This window comes from Nycticebus coucang, chromosome 17, assembly GCF_027406575.1.
Source record: "Nycticebus coucang isolate mNycCou1 chromosome 17, mNycCou1.pri, whole genome shotgun sequence".
In the NCBI taxonomy this organism is placed as follows: domain Eukaryota; kingdom Metazoa; phylum Chordata; class Mammalia; order Primates; family Lorisidae; genus Nycticebus; species Nycticebus coucang.
In genome coordinates this window covers 36554514-36569033 of record NC_069796.1, presented here as the reverse complement: position 1 = coordinate 36569033, position 14520 = coordinate 36554514, and the positions used below count along the sequence as shown (strand labels likewise).

The window sequence follows — 14520 nt, the reverse complement described above, 5'->3', positions numbered from 1 at the left end:
TAGGTTGAGTGAGTTGGAGAAAGCCTCTCCATAGACTTGAGAACTGACAATGGGAAGGGGGAGCCAGCATGTATAGATGTGGTAGACTGACAAGATAATTTAACGATATGAAATTTCTACTAGAGAAGCAAGTACTGCAAATCTTTCATGTCAGGTTGTTATCTAGCTTCTAGTGTATATTTTCTTTTCTTTACATATAATGTATAAAGATTTTTGTCTCTTTGGTTTTAAACAATTTTATAGAAATGTATGCCAAGTTTTTATTATTGCCCTATTCAGGAATAGAGTAGGAATAGAATAGAAAACGTTCAGTTTGCCTAGCCTCAAAATCCTTTCTCTGGGCTGGGTACAGTGGCTCATGCCTGTAATCCTAGTGCTCTGGGAGGCTGAGGTGGGTGGATAGCTTGAGCTCCAGCCTGAGCAAAAATGAGACCCTGTCTCTACTAAAAATAGAAAAACTGAGGCAGGAGAATCACTTGATCCCAAGAGTTGGAGGTTCCTGTGAGCTATGGTGCGATGGCATTCTACCTAGGGTGACAGTTTGAGACTCTGTCTCTAAAAATAAAAAAAAAATTATTTCTCTGCTTTTGCTTTTGGGAATCAAACTGCTGCTCTTTACTTTTTTTTTTTTTTTTTTGAGTCTCACTTGTCGCCTTTGGTAGAGTGCTGTAGCATCACAGCTCACAGCAACCTCAAATTCTTGGACTTAAGCGATTCTCTTTTCTCAGCCTCCCAAGTAGCTGGGACTACAGGCACCTGCCACAATGCCTGGCTATATTTTGTTGCAGTTGTCAATGTTTAGCTGGCCCAGACAGGGTTCGAACCCATCAGCATTGGTGCATGTGGCCACTGCCATGAGCACTGTGCTACGGGCTCCGAGCCTACTGCTCTTTACTTTGAAAAGGAAAAGTGGCTGGTTTCATGTCTTGCACTTGTAATCCAACATTTCTGGAGGCTGAGTGGGAGGATCACTTGAGGTCTGGAGTTTGAGAACAGCCTGGAAAATGTAATGAGACCTTGTCTCTACAAAAAGTAAAAAATAATTAGCTGAGCCTTGGTGGTGCCTGCTTATAGTCCTAGCTACTCTGGAGGCTGAGATAGAATAGCTTGAGCCTGGAGTTGGAGGTTACAGTGAGCTGTGAGTGTACCACTGCACTCCAGCCTGGGTGACAGAGTGAGATCTTTTTTTTTTTTTTTTTTTTAATTTACATTAAGATGGGGGTACAGACGATTAGGCTACATTGTTTGCATTTGTTAGGAAGAGCCCAAGTTGTAGTTGTGCCCCTCACCCAGGAGGTGTGTCATATACCCTTACATTGTGCCTGTTAGGTGAGAGCACACTAGTCCTTCTCCCTCCTTGCCTTCCTGTCTTAAAAGTAAAATTGAAATGGAAAAGTAAAAATAAAACTGAAAACCAGTTGGTGATAGACATAGTAGGTGCTTAATATTATTTTGCCTTGAAGTGAAGCAGAAGAGGTGCTTTATGGTTCTAATTTGGAACAAACACCAATAATTTGGATGAAAAGTTTGGAAAGGTAAAGGAGCTCTAATTTAGGATTAGGTAAGTAAGAAAAAATAGGAGAAGTATATCATTATGATTGTAGAAACACTTTGAAACTATTACTCTTAGAAAATGTTAAGATTTTGATTTTTTTTGTATTGGGAGGAGGTATTCCCGTATTGAATAATCTTTGACCACGAACTGTAAAATATTTATAGTGCTTTATGCATTACCCTCAATGTGGCTTCATGTATTTCAGTGAAATTTGATTTACTTTTTTTTAGATGTGGGTCTTGCTATGTTTCTCAGTCTGGTCTCAAATTCCTGGCCTCAAGTGATCCTCCTGCTTCCACCCTCCAAAGTATTAGGATCACCCGTGTAAAGCTGGCCTGAGTCTACATTTTTAACAAGCACTGATTATGATTCTTTACTAACATACTAGTAAATTTGAGTAACACTGGCCTAGACCTACACCTAACCTCCAAAAAGAATGAAGTTTAATAGGATTTCCAGTTATCCAAAGGAGCCAAAAAGGCAAAAGTTCTGATGTGTGGACCATGTAGAATTCAGATATTCAAGAGATCATTCTTTGGGGAAGTTCCTTCAACTAGTCTTGGAGACTAGATCCAGGTAACTCAGAATCTCCTTGACTTTTTGAATTAGAATTGTGGCTGCTTTCTCAGTTAATGGCTGAGTAAATCTTTTGCTCTTGTAGTAGTGCCATTGTAAATGTTCTGGCTTCTTTAAGCTTAAATTAACTTTCCTTAGAAATTACAGTTAGAGGGCGGCGTCTGTGGCTCAAAGGGGTAGAGCGCCGGTCCCGCATGCCGAAGGTGGCGGGTTCAAACCCAGCCCCGGCCAAAAAAAACAAACAAACAAAAAAAAAAAACAACAACAACAAGAAATTACAGTTAGATCCAATGGCAAATTCTAGCATCACCAGTTTTATAAATTCTGAATTTTTAACTGTTTGACTTGGGGCTCATAATATTTTGTTTTTAATATGTAAAAGAGGAATAGTGCCTGCCTTAAAGTAACTTGTGAAGTGCTTATAAATATTCCATAAATGATAGTTGCTTTCCCTTCTTGATTATCTTTCATTATTGCTAGAAGTAGATATTGCAGGCCATTTTTTTTACGTTTTATTTAATCACTTGAGATCGTCCTTTTAATCTTCCTAAAACTTTGTTAAAGCAAATATTTTCCATCATTTATGTCTTTTTCAATATATATATATTTCAGAAAACTAAAATATGTGCCAGGCATTGTCCACAGCGTTTGGGATACAAGGATGATATGACAGGTCCTTTCTGCAGGAAGAATGGGGACCAAAGACCCCATTCGTGGCAAGGGAAAGCACCCCCAGAGAAAGAGGAAAATTAAAAAGTAAGCTGAGTGAGTCGGAACAAAGAAAAGTTAGCTAGTTTACATTTAAGCTAGCCATTGCTAGCAAGCTTCCTGCCTTATCTGAAATTCTAGCCTGTTGGGGATATAGCTTACAAACTCCTGTGTCGGGTCTGTGAGCACTCTGAGGAAAAATGGCCATAGAAGAGACTATGGCGAAGACCTAGAAAGATACATTAACTGGTCATTTCCTGTCTAGTAAACAGGCAAAGCAGATACCCATTGTGGAGATTTGTATTTGCCTAGGGCAGAGATCAAGGGAATAGCTTGAGCGCTGAGATAATGGGCAGAAGAGCTTATATCCCTTATCACAGAGGAAGATCCTCTGTGGTGGTGATGGGAGGAAAATTCCTCTCTCCCACCGATTCCTCAGAGGAGATTAATGCCAGTGGCATTTTACTCCGCAGGGAACTAGTAGAGTTTAACACCTCTCTAGAAATCTGTGTGTGTGTGTGATCTCAAGCAGGAGGCTCTCCCAATACAAGGCTCAGATTTCAGATTTTTCAAGGCTACTCAAACTCCTAAATAATAACACTAGGAGCTGATATGATCAATCAGAGAAACTGCTAGAGTCTTTGTTCCCTCTCTCATCTTACCCTTAGGGCAAATAGATTTCAATTAAAGCAGAGTGGAGCAAACACTCTGGGCCATAACCGGAATCCCACAAATGGGCAATGAACCCCTGAGTTCTCACTGATTCTATTCTGTGTCTCATGTCTCTTTCTTTGCCATTGTTTCTAACTTTATATTTCTTTCTTTTTTTTTTTTTTTTAGAGACAGAGTCTTATTTTGTCGCCCTCGGTAGAGTGCTGTGACGTCACAGCTCACAGCAACCTTCAACTCTTAGGCTTAGGGGATTCTCTTGCCTTAGCCTCCTGAGTAGTTGGGACTACAGGTGCCCGCCACAACACCGGCTATTTTTTTGTTGCAGTTTGGCTGGAGCCGGGTTTGAACTCCCCACCCTTGGTATATGGGGCTGGTGCACTACCCACTGAGCCACAGGCACTGCCCTAACTTTATATTCCTTAGGTCTCTCACTGCCAGTTCCACAGGTCTTAGCGGACCCTACCCCCTGGGTGGGACTCCGACATTTTCTTTTAAGGATCATTTTTTTCTTATGAGAGACTTGCTTTGAAATTATGTGGGATAATTGCTAAAAAGGTAGAAGTATGTATATTAGAGGCTTAGGAGAAGTAGAAAGAACTGTCTCCCTCAGGATGTCAGAGAAGTCTTGACAAGGGAGATTATGGAGTGGAGACTTGAAGATCAATAGAAGTTTGATGAAAAAGACAGGGTTGGTCATGGTTTTGGTGTCATATTGGTGGTTGGTTATAGTGTTGAGTTCTGTGTTCCAGGCTCCAAACACAGAAAACAGTATGTGCAAAGCTTGGGAGATGTGAACTGTGAACTTCAGGTATTTAAGTGTTGCTGAAGAGTAGAGTTGGATGGAGGAGTGGCAAAAAAGGCAATTTTTACTATAGTTGAAGTACTTGGAGCCATGCAAAGGAGTTTAGAGTTTGTCTTGTATAGCAGGAGGTTCTTAAAACTTTGCATATGCATTATAACCATCCTGAGAGCTTGTTAAATGTATAGAGGCCCAGGCCAGGCTCTCATGGATACTATATTTGGGTTGTGGCTTTACTATCTATATATTGAACCTATCTGACTCCATCCGTAGGTAATTGTGACATACACTGAAGTTGGAGAATCAGTGGTTTTGGGTTATTGGTCTCAAAAGTGAGTGTGTGTGTATGTGGGGGATATTGAAATTGATGTTTCTATATATATATATATATATACACACACACACACACACATATATATACATATATATATATTTTTGTAGAGACAGTTTCACTTTATCGTCCACTGTAGAGTGCTGTGGTGTCTTCAGCAACCTCCAACTCCTGGGCTTAGGCAATTCCCTTGCCTCAGCCACCTGAATAGCTGGGACTACAGGCACCCGCTACAACGCCTGGCTATTTTTTTTGTTGCAGATTGGCCAGGGTCAGGTTTGAACCTGCCACCCTCGGTATATGGGGCCGGTGCTCTGCCCACTGAGCCACAGGCGCCTCCTGACGTTTCTAATTTTTAATCTCTCTCTCTTTTTTTTTTTTTTGTAGAGACAGAGCCTCGTTTTACCGCCCTCGGTAGAGTGCCATGACGTCACATGGCTCATGGCAACCTCCAGCTTTTGGGCTTAGGTGATTCTCTTGCCTCAGCCTTCCGAGCAGCTGGGACTACAGGCACCTCCCACAACGCCCAGCTATTTTTTTGTTTCAGTTTGTCTGGGGCCAGGTTTGAACCTGCCACCCTTGGTATATGAGGCTGGCGCCCTACTCACTGAGCCACAGGCGCCGCCCATCTGTTTTTTAATCTCTTAAAATGTTTTATTTATTTATATTTCTTATGTTCGTAATATGCTATTAATAGTATATTCTTACTGCTCTAGAAATGCACATACATATCTGAGGGGATGCGCTCATAATTTTTTTCCCCCATCAGAAAACTTAGAGCCCAGAGCTTTAAGTGTGGAAAACAAGAAGTTTTGTGCAAGAGAAAACTTCTTTTAGAAGTTAGATTGTAGAATAAGGAGTTCGGTTAGGAAGATATGATTTATTTAGTCACAAGGGATTTTATCCCCTTTTGTTACTTTGTTGTGTTTGTTTGGTTTGAATGGCTTGACATCATAGTTGGAAGTTATAAAATAGTTGATTGTGGCGGTGAAACTCTTGAGGGTTTCTCAAAACTAGTGAGGCTGTTTACCAATAGATTATTTCCAGGTGTGACCAATTTTGTCTAAATACTTTGAATAAGAGGAATAATGAGCTATCTCTAGCTGAAGTGCTTTACATTTAGTAATTGCAATCTGTGAAATGAATGTGCTGTATTTAGTACCACAATTTGACAACTTTAGTCTTTCAAAATATGCTTGATTCCAGTGTTCATTGTAGTTTTGTGGCATCACTACAGAGAATTGTTTCCTTAAGTAGTATGTTAAAGTGCACACAGACTAACAAATTCTTAGGCATAGGGATACTAATATTCTCATATTGTTGGTTTTGTTTTTTAAGTTAGAGAAATTACTAACCCTTTGAGTAATAGAGCCCTCTTTAATTAAAAAACTTTCTAGTTCTGAATTCTGTATTAATTGTACTTTGTATCTGATAAATTACTTAATGGCAAAGTCAATATGAATTTAGTAATAGTTTTAAGTTACTCGGTGTTTTCTTTCTTTTCTTTTTTGGAGACAGAGTCTCACTCTGTCGCCCTGGGTAGAATACTGTGACGTCATAGCTCACAGCAACTTCAAATTCCTGGCTCAAGCGATCCCTTTGCCTCAGCCTCCTGAGTAGCTGGCATTACGGGCGCTGGACACAACACCTGGCTAATTTTTCTATTTTCAGTAGAGACAGGGTCTCACTCTTACTCTGGCTAGCCTTGAACTCCTGAGTCCAAGCATTCCTCATACCTCAGCCTACTAGTGTGCTGGGATTACAGGTGTGCGCCACCACACCCCACCTAAAAGATTTTTTTTAACCACATTTCAAGACCTTATTTCTGTTTGGCCCTGCTATGCTATTCAGCACATCGAAAAACTGCTAAATTTTCTATATATAGCTAAGTAAGACAGAATTAAAGTTGTACTGACAAATTATAAAATTTGGGTATCAGTATAGAGTCTTCTCAAAGCAAAAAATACTGTAATAGCAATAAGATTAGATCTGCAGTATGCCAATAAAGTGGAGTCACTTTACAAAACAAGGCAGGGTATGGTAAGAGCAGCATCTGCCAAGATAAATGGTCATTTTCACCTAAAAAAAGTTCTAACTTCAGGGCTGGCCGTGGTGGCTCACCCTTGTAATCCTAGCAATCTGAAAGCCAAGTCATGTGGATTGCCTGAGCTCGAGGGTTGGAGACCAGCCTGAGCAAGAACGAGACCCTGTCTCTAAAAATAGCCCAGCGTAGTGGCAGGTGCTTATAGTCTCAGCTACTTGGGAGGCTGAGGCAAGAAGATCACTTGAGCCCAAGAATTTGAGGTTGCTGTGAGTTGTGATGCCTCAGTACTCTACCAAGGGTGACAAAGTGAGACTCTGTCTCAAAAAAAAAAAAAAGTTCTACATTCAAACGGAATACACAGGGCAACAGAACTCACTTTTACCTAAAATGCTTTGGCAAAATACCATACATTTCACATAGAAAGATCAAAAGAGCTGTCTCATGAATTTGTATAGCCAAAAATAAATAGGTAGGTTCCTATAACTTAACTGGTATAGAAAGAGGGAAAGCCAGTAGGAAGCTGGGTCTCAAGAAAAGTGATGAACTTTGGGAACAGATTTGTTTGTAGACTTATTGCTATGACTGATCCTATATTACTGAACCAAAACTGAAGGAAAATAAATTTATTCCTATACTAGACATTCAGCGTTTTATAAACCAGGATTCTAAGCAAAAAAAAAAAAAAACAAAAAGGCCTCTAACTGAACAAGGATGGTACTACAAAAGTTGCCAGTATCCGGCTCAGCGTCTGTATCTCAGTGGTAGGGCGCTGGCCACATACATCAGGGCTGGCGGATTCCAACCTGGCCTGGACCTGCTAAATCACAATGTGACAACTATAAACAAAAAAAGTAGCTGGGTGTTGTGGCGGGTGCCTGTAGTCCCAGCTACTTGGGAGGCTGAGACAAGAGAAACCCTTAAGCCCAAGAGTTGGAGGTTGCTGTGAGCTGTGATGTAACAGCACTCTACTGAAGGTGACATAGTGAGACTCTCTCAGAAAAAAAAAAGTTCCCAATAACCTAGCTAAATTAGTTGTTGGCCTAAGAAACTGACAAACATAATTCGTCTGAGATACTTAACAGAAAAATTGTCTCAACAGCACATGAACTTACCTGTCAAATGTTCATAGATGATACCCCGATCAAGAAAACACCAAGTCCAAATTGGCTCATGCTTGTAATCCTAGCAGTCTGAGGCGGGTGGATTGCTTAAGCTTGAGATTGAGACCAGACTGAGCAAGAGCAAAACACGGTCTGTAAAAGTAGCAGAGCGTTGTGGTGGGTGCCTGTGGTCCCAGCTACTTGGGAGGCTGAGGCAAGAGAATCACTTAAGCTCAGGAGTTTGAGGTTGCTAAGAGCTACACTGAAGCCACAGTACTCTAGCCTGGGCAACAGAGTAAAACTCAGTCTCAACAAAAACAAAAAGGAAAGAAAGAAAAAAATAAATCTTTTATTTTTCTTCTGTGATGGAAGTCTTTTTTTTTTTTTTGTGGTTTTTGGCCGGGGCTAGGTTTGAACCCACCACCTCCGGCATATGGGACCGGTGCCCTACTCCTTGAGCCACAGGCGCCGCCCTGTGATGGAAGTCTTTTAATAATGTCTTTTTAGTGAGACCAGTTTTTTGTTTAGAACAAAAAACAAAACAAACGAAAATGTCATATACTATTATAAAAACAATTTGATATTTCATAATCTTTTAAAGTGATGCTATTCCTTATTCATGTGAGTTTTTTTTGTTTTTCAGCTTTATTGGAGTGTAATTTCTATACAACAGCATTTACCAATTTAAAATGTTTAGTTCCATACGTTTTGACAAATACAATTACTGTTCTATCACTAGTGCCACAATCATGACATACAACACTTCTATCACCTCAGAGTTCTTTATGTGTTTTATTTTTTTTCTTCCTTAAGGAAATTGACTTAATGAAATTACCCTCCTAGGGTTATTTTAAGGATGAAATGAGTTGACATATTTAAAACCCTAAAATGGTTCCTGGCATACTGTAAATGCTTATTTAATCGTATCTGCTGTAATTACCTATAGTACTGATATTGGTATTCTATCACTTTTTAAATGTCTCTCACTACTAATTTTAGTAGGTGTTTAAGAACGATTCTGTGTTATTATGAAAGGTGTGTTTGTTGCTGCCACATATGTGCATATGTGAGTGACACTGAATGGACTCCAAAAGTACCTTGAGCCCTGGGAGAACTTGGGTTGGTAGTTGGTATGTAAAGGTATACTTTACTCACCCAGCATTAGTGATAATTGGTATTTAATTGCATTATTTTCATTACTCTTATCTCATGGTAAAGTTTGTGATATAAAATTCAAAATGTTTAGGCCAGATGTGGTGGTTTACACCTGTAATCCTAGCACTCTGGGAGGCCTAGGTGGGTGGATTGCCTGAGCTCATGGGTTCAAGACCAGCCTGAGCAAGAGTGAGACTCTGTCTCTAAAAATAGGCAGGTGTTGGGTGGTGCCTGTGGCTCAAGGGATAGGGCGCCGGCCTCATATGCTGGAGGTGGTGGGTTCAAACCCAGCTCTGGCCAAAAACTAAAAAAAAAAAATAGGCAGGTGTTGTGGTGAGCGCCTGTAGTCCCAACTACATGGGAGTCTGAGGCAAGAGAGTCACTTGAGCCCAGGTGTTTGAGGTTGCTGTGAGCTGTGATGCCATGGCATTGTACTGAGGGCGACCAAGTGAGACTCTGTCTTAAAAAAAGAAAATTCAGAATATTGGCAGCTGTCATTTGTATTTAAAATAATTTCACCCTTTTGATTTATAATATAAATTTTTGGTTATTGTAAAAGTCTACACTTTGTATTCTCTTATGTCAAGCCTTTTATTTAACTGCTTTCTTTGCATTTTATTGATCCTATCTGTGAGGATGTTTTATCAAATTTCTTAGGGACATTTTTCTGTAGTGCCTGCTGCTATTTTCTTTCTTGCTTTCCCTCCTTTCCTTCCTTTTTTTTCTTTCTTGCTTTCTCTTTCTCTCTCTGTTTCCGTTCCTCTTTCTTTTTAGCGGTTGCATTAGTTTTCTAGGGTTTTCATGATGAATTTCCATAAGCTAGATAGTCCTAAAATAATAGGGAATTTTCTGTCACAGTTTGGGAGATTAGAAGTCTAGAGTGAAGGTTTCAGTTTCAGCAGGGCCACACTTCCTCTGCAGATTCTAGGTCCTTTGACTATTTCAGCTTCTAGTGGCTTCTGGCATTTCTTGGTGTCTGGCAGCATAAGTTGTTTCTGCCTACGTCTTTACATGGGGGTTTCTGTGTCCTGTTCTTTTATAAGGATGTCAGTCATTGGATTTGGGGCCTACTCTAAATCTAGGATAATAATTCTCTTGACATCTTTAATAAATTGCATCTGCGAAGACCATATTTCTAAATGAGGTCACATTGTGAGGTTCTAGGTGGGCCTGAGTTTCAGAGGGACATGATTCAACCCAGATAGGAATGGAATATTTACATCATTTAACCTCTGAAGAGGAGTGGGAAAGAGGAGTAATTTATTTATTTATTTTTTTTGAGATAGTCTCACTTTGTCACCCTTGGGAGGGTGCCATGGTGTCACAGCTCACAGCAACCTCAAACTCTTGGGCTTAAGCGATTCTCTTGCCTCAGCCTCCCAAGTAGCTGGGACTATAGGCGCCTGTCACAGCACCTGGCTGTTTTTTGGTTGTAGTTATCATTGTTGTTTGGCAGGCCCGGCCTCCATTTGAACCTGCCAGCTCCAGTGTATTTGGCTGGCAGCTCTAGCCGCTGAGCTCAGGAGCTGAGCCGAAAGAGGAGTAATTTCAAAAACTACTTTGCAGTTTGCAGAAATGTTATTTTGGGCCACTTTTCCACTGTGAGAACTCTTCAGTAGTGTGCTCTGGATAGAGGTCCCAATTGAAAAATTAGCTACTAGAGCCTACCCTCTTTAAGTACCTGTTAGTAAACTAGAAATAATTGCTCTCTTAAAATATGTATAAGACTGTGACTAGATTGAATGACAGAATATGTGTCCCAAAAGTTGCCCCTAAAGTTGCGATACATAAGGAAAATGGGAAATTATAGTTAAATGTACATTGGTTTATAAAATATTTATTACATAGTTTTGCAGAGAAGTGGCCAGCATGTACAACATTTTGTGACTATTTTGTAAAATTTTTAAATTAGTATTTTGTGAATAAAGGTACACTGAGCTACAATTTCCCATCTTGCCTATTTATAGTAACTTTTGGGACACCATGTACTATTTGTGGTAATAATTTAATATGGAAAGATAGTATAGTGATTAAGAGCAAGGACTTTGGGGTCATATTCTCTGGTTTCAAATTCTGCCTCTGACACTTATTATCTGGGTGGATTATGGGTAAATTGGTGAGTCTCTGTATGATGTCTAATTAAAATAAGGGTTATAATAATGTTTTCTTAATACATGTAAAGTGCATAGAAATGTTGGCACATAACTGCTTATTTAATGTTAGTTACTGCTTTTTTCATATGACACTCACCATCTGAGAGACTTACGCCTTTGATTGTTTTTTTAGTAGTAGTAGTGAGGATGCATTTTATTTTATTGATGATTTCATAGAGTCCCACTTAGGCTTGCCTTAGGAAGAATGTACTTTCAGGTTGTCTAATCAGAGGTTGGGGCTGGTAGAGAGTATGAGATAGCAAGTTTCTGGTTTCACTGACAAGGCACTCTAAGCACTGGGTAGCCATTTTAGTGATGTATAGTACTTGCATCTGACAGGCTCTTCTAATGAGTCTTCATTTATTATACATCAAGTGTATTCCCCTTTATTTCGTGAGGGTATCAGTTCATTTATTAAATGAACCTGACAATGTGAACATAGCAACCCACCTTTTATTAAATATCTTATCTCCGATGTTAACCTCTCTAAAGGATCTTTAACCTACCTTTGAAGTCATTTTCCAAATGAACAGATATGTAGATGATAGTAAGATTTAACAAGCATTTCAGGATATTTTGGAAGTACCTACTAAAAGATTTGTGTGGGAATGTGGTTTTCCTTCTCTTTAGTTTTTAGTGTTCCTCTTGGAGGTATATGTTACTACTAAGACTTTTAAAAGAAATCCACACTGAATAATACCATTTTTCTGCTTGCTTAAAGCTTCTTGGGGAGAATGCTGCAGTGTAGTTTACTATTAAAAGAGTTTTTGGCGGGCAGCACCTGTGGCTCAGTCGGTAAGGCGCCGACCCCATATACCGAGGGTGATGGGTTCAAACCCAGCCCCGGCCAAACTGCAACCAAAAAATAGCTGGGTGTTGTGGCGGGCGCCTGTAGTCCCAGCTACTCGGGAGGCTGAGGCAAGAGAATCGCTTAAGCCCAGGAGTTGGAGGTTGCTGTGAGCTGTGTGAGGCCGCGGCACTCTACTGAGGGCCATAAAGTGAAACTCTGTCTCTACAAAAAAAAAAAAAAGAGTTTTTGGCTGGGATAGGTAGATCATGCCTGTAATCTTAGCATGCGGTGAGGCCGATGCTGGAAGATTGCTTGAGATCTGGAGTTCAACACCAGCCTGAGCAAGAGTGAGACCCTGTCTCTACTAAAAGTAAAAATAAAAAATTAGCCAGGTGTGGTGGTGGGTGCCTATAGCTCCAGTTAGTTGGGAGGCTGAGGCAGGAGGATCATGTGAGTTCAGGAGTTTGAGGTTGCAGTGAGCTATAATGATGCCACTGTACTCTATCCCGGGTGACAGCAAGACTCTTGTCTCAAAAAAAATTTTTTTATTGTTAATAGATTACTAGAATTCACAGAGGATAATGAGATAAAATATTAAACACATTGCCAAACAGGTTTTTCCTTCCCTCCCCAGCCTATTTGCTTCTCTTTTAGCATTGTGCAAAGAAGAGGAGACTGGTTCTCTTTGTACTACATTCATATGTTATAGTTACTAGCTATATAGATTTTATTTCATATTACTATACTTAGGCTCAGAGAATGGAAGTTGTTCAGATCACATATCTACAAAATGATAGTTGATATTTGAATCTAAGCATTTCTCATTCTATTCTTTCTTTCTGCTCTTTTCCAACTTGTGCTTTTCCTCCACCAAATCAGAAAGTTCAGACAACCAGTATATTATATATAAAGTAGTAAGTACAGTTCCAAATTTAAGTCCCATCTTCACTTTTTTGATCTTCTGAAAATAGTGTTCTCAGTAGGTGAGGAAGGAATGAGGTGGGGTAGGGTGTGTGAGCAAGTGAGGGGTCCATTGAGGAAAATGGATTATTTGAATGGTGTAATCCTTGAAGATGTGTGCTGTCAAGGATTGTCCTTTGCTATTCCTTTATTTATCTTAAGCAGAAGATTCTTGCCCAGTTTAGCTATCATAACTTAAAGGGTTTATAAGATTTTGCCTTTAACTAGGTTATAGACAGATTTTTCAGGAGAAAAATACCTTTCTGTAGAGATACCCCTTTACTGCTGCTGCTATTCCCCCCACTCCCTTTACTGCCTCTTCTAAGTTTCTTCTCAAAAATGTGGGAAGTTGAAATTGTTGTTTTTTTCTTCTAGATTAACTGCTGAAGTACTGATCGAGTTCTGCATTTCTTCAATGAGGAACTACAGGCTGATCTTCTGCCATAATCTCAAACAGCCATAAATGACAAAAGAATGCTTGGTCAGTGAGGGTAGCTGGTGCAGAAGCCATTTTTTAAACTTAGGTGTTTAAGTACTCAAAGGTAAGTGTTCAGAATGGTAACTATCCCATGCTCTATAAATCCACATAAATTTTAGAATTTTCTCCCTGTATTTGCTATATGACCATTAACTTGAAGTTTTGTAGTTCATAGCTGGCACCAGATGTGTTGTAGAATGGATATTGCTTGTCTAGGACTATGCAAACTTATGGCATTTTGCTGTCAGTATGTTAATTTCTACTGTTCTCTTAAGTTGGCCAAATTGTTTCCAAGTCATGTTGTGACAGTTTCTTGATTTAGTGGGTATACAGTTGATCCTGTGTATCTTATTTTTGTTAACTTTAGAATTTGGGGTAGATTTATCTTTGTGATTTTGTTATTTTTCTCTTGCAGTGAGAAAGGAAATGTTTCTCTGGGGTGATGAAAAAAGACGAGTTGGTGTCATTTTGTTCATTATCAACTTTTGAAAAAAACGTTTTCTTTCTTTTGGAAATATTCTTTTCCTACATAAAGTAATGTTTATTTTAGAAAATGATTTTGTTTTGGGATTATTTGTTCTCTGATGTATCAGATACTGGAAATGACCATCAGAGGCATTGTTTCCTCCCACTGCTTTACTGATCACAATTCCTACAAAGCTAAGACAAGTAACTATTTCTTCTGAACTAGATGGCTATGGATATTTTTCTTCTGAGTAATTATGAAACAGTAGTGTTGATAAAAGGACTTTTCTTATTGAACATTGATACCCAAACTGAAAAATTTCTTTTTTCTATAAATGTGTTTTACAGCTGCTCTGACATAGAAATAATTGCCCGATTACTCTTACTCTTATTTGGTCATCACTTTTAAAAGTGATGATTAGCCTACCACTTTATAAAAAATGATTCTCTCCTGCTTGGGCTTATGAATTGAGGGGTTAGATGAGCTTCATATAGAGTTAAAGGGATGGATTGGGTCTGTTTTTTTTTTTTTTTTTTTTTACCTGTGTCATTAATAAGCTTTGTCGGTAAAGGTCCTGTTGGAGCTATATTTGCCCCTCAGTTTGTCTTTGGGATGTTAATGCCTTTTGCTAAATTTTGGATGATCAGTTTTTCCGTTGATAAATATGCAGTAGTAAAAGGAGCATTCAGAACTAACTCAGAGAAAATGCCTACATAATTATGTTGAGCTTTAT

General features: G+C 39.3%; 1 protein-coding gene across 9 annotated transcripts in view; it reads left to right on the top strand.

The window, feature by feature from the left end:
* Positions 1–14520, top strand: part of FAM13B (family with sequence similarity 13 member B) — a 124443-nt gene that overhangs the window by 24479 nt on the left and 85444 nt on the right. For all 9 annotated transcript variants that reach the window (XM_053566054.1, XM_053566055.1, XM_053566060.1 and 6 more), the window contains one exon: positions 13219–13385. The gene's annotated coding sequence lies outside the window, so the exon portion shown is untranslated. The remainder of the gene's footprint in view (positions 1–13218; positions 13386–14520) is intronic.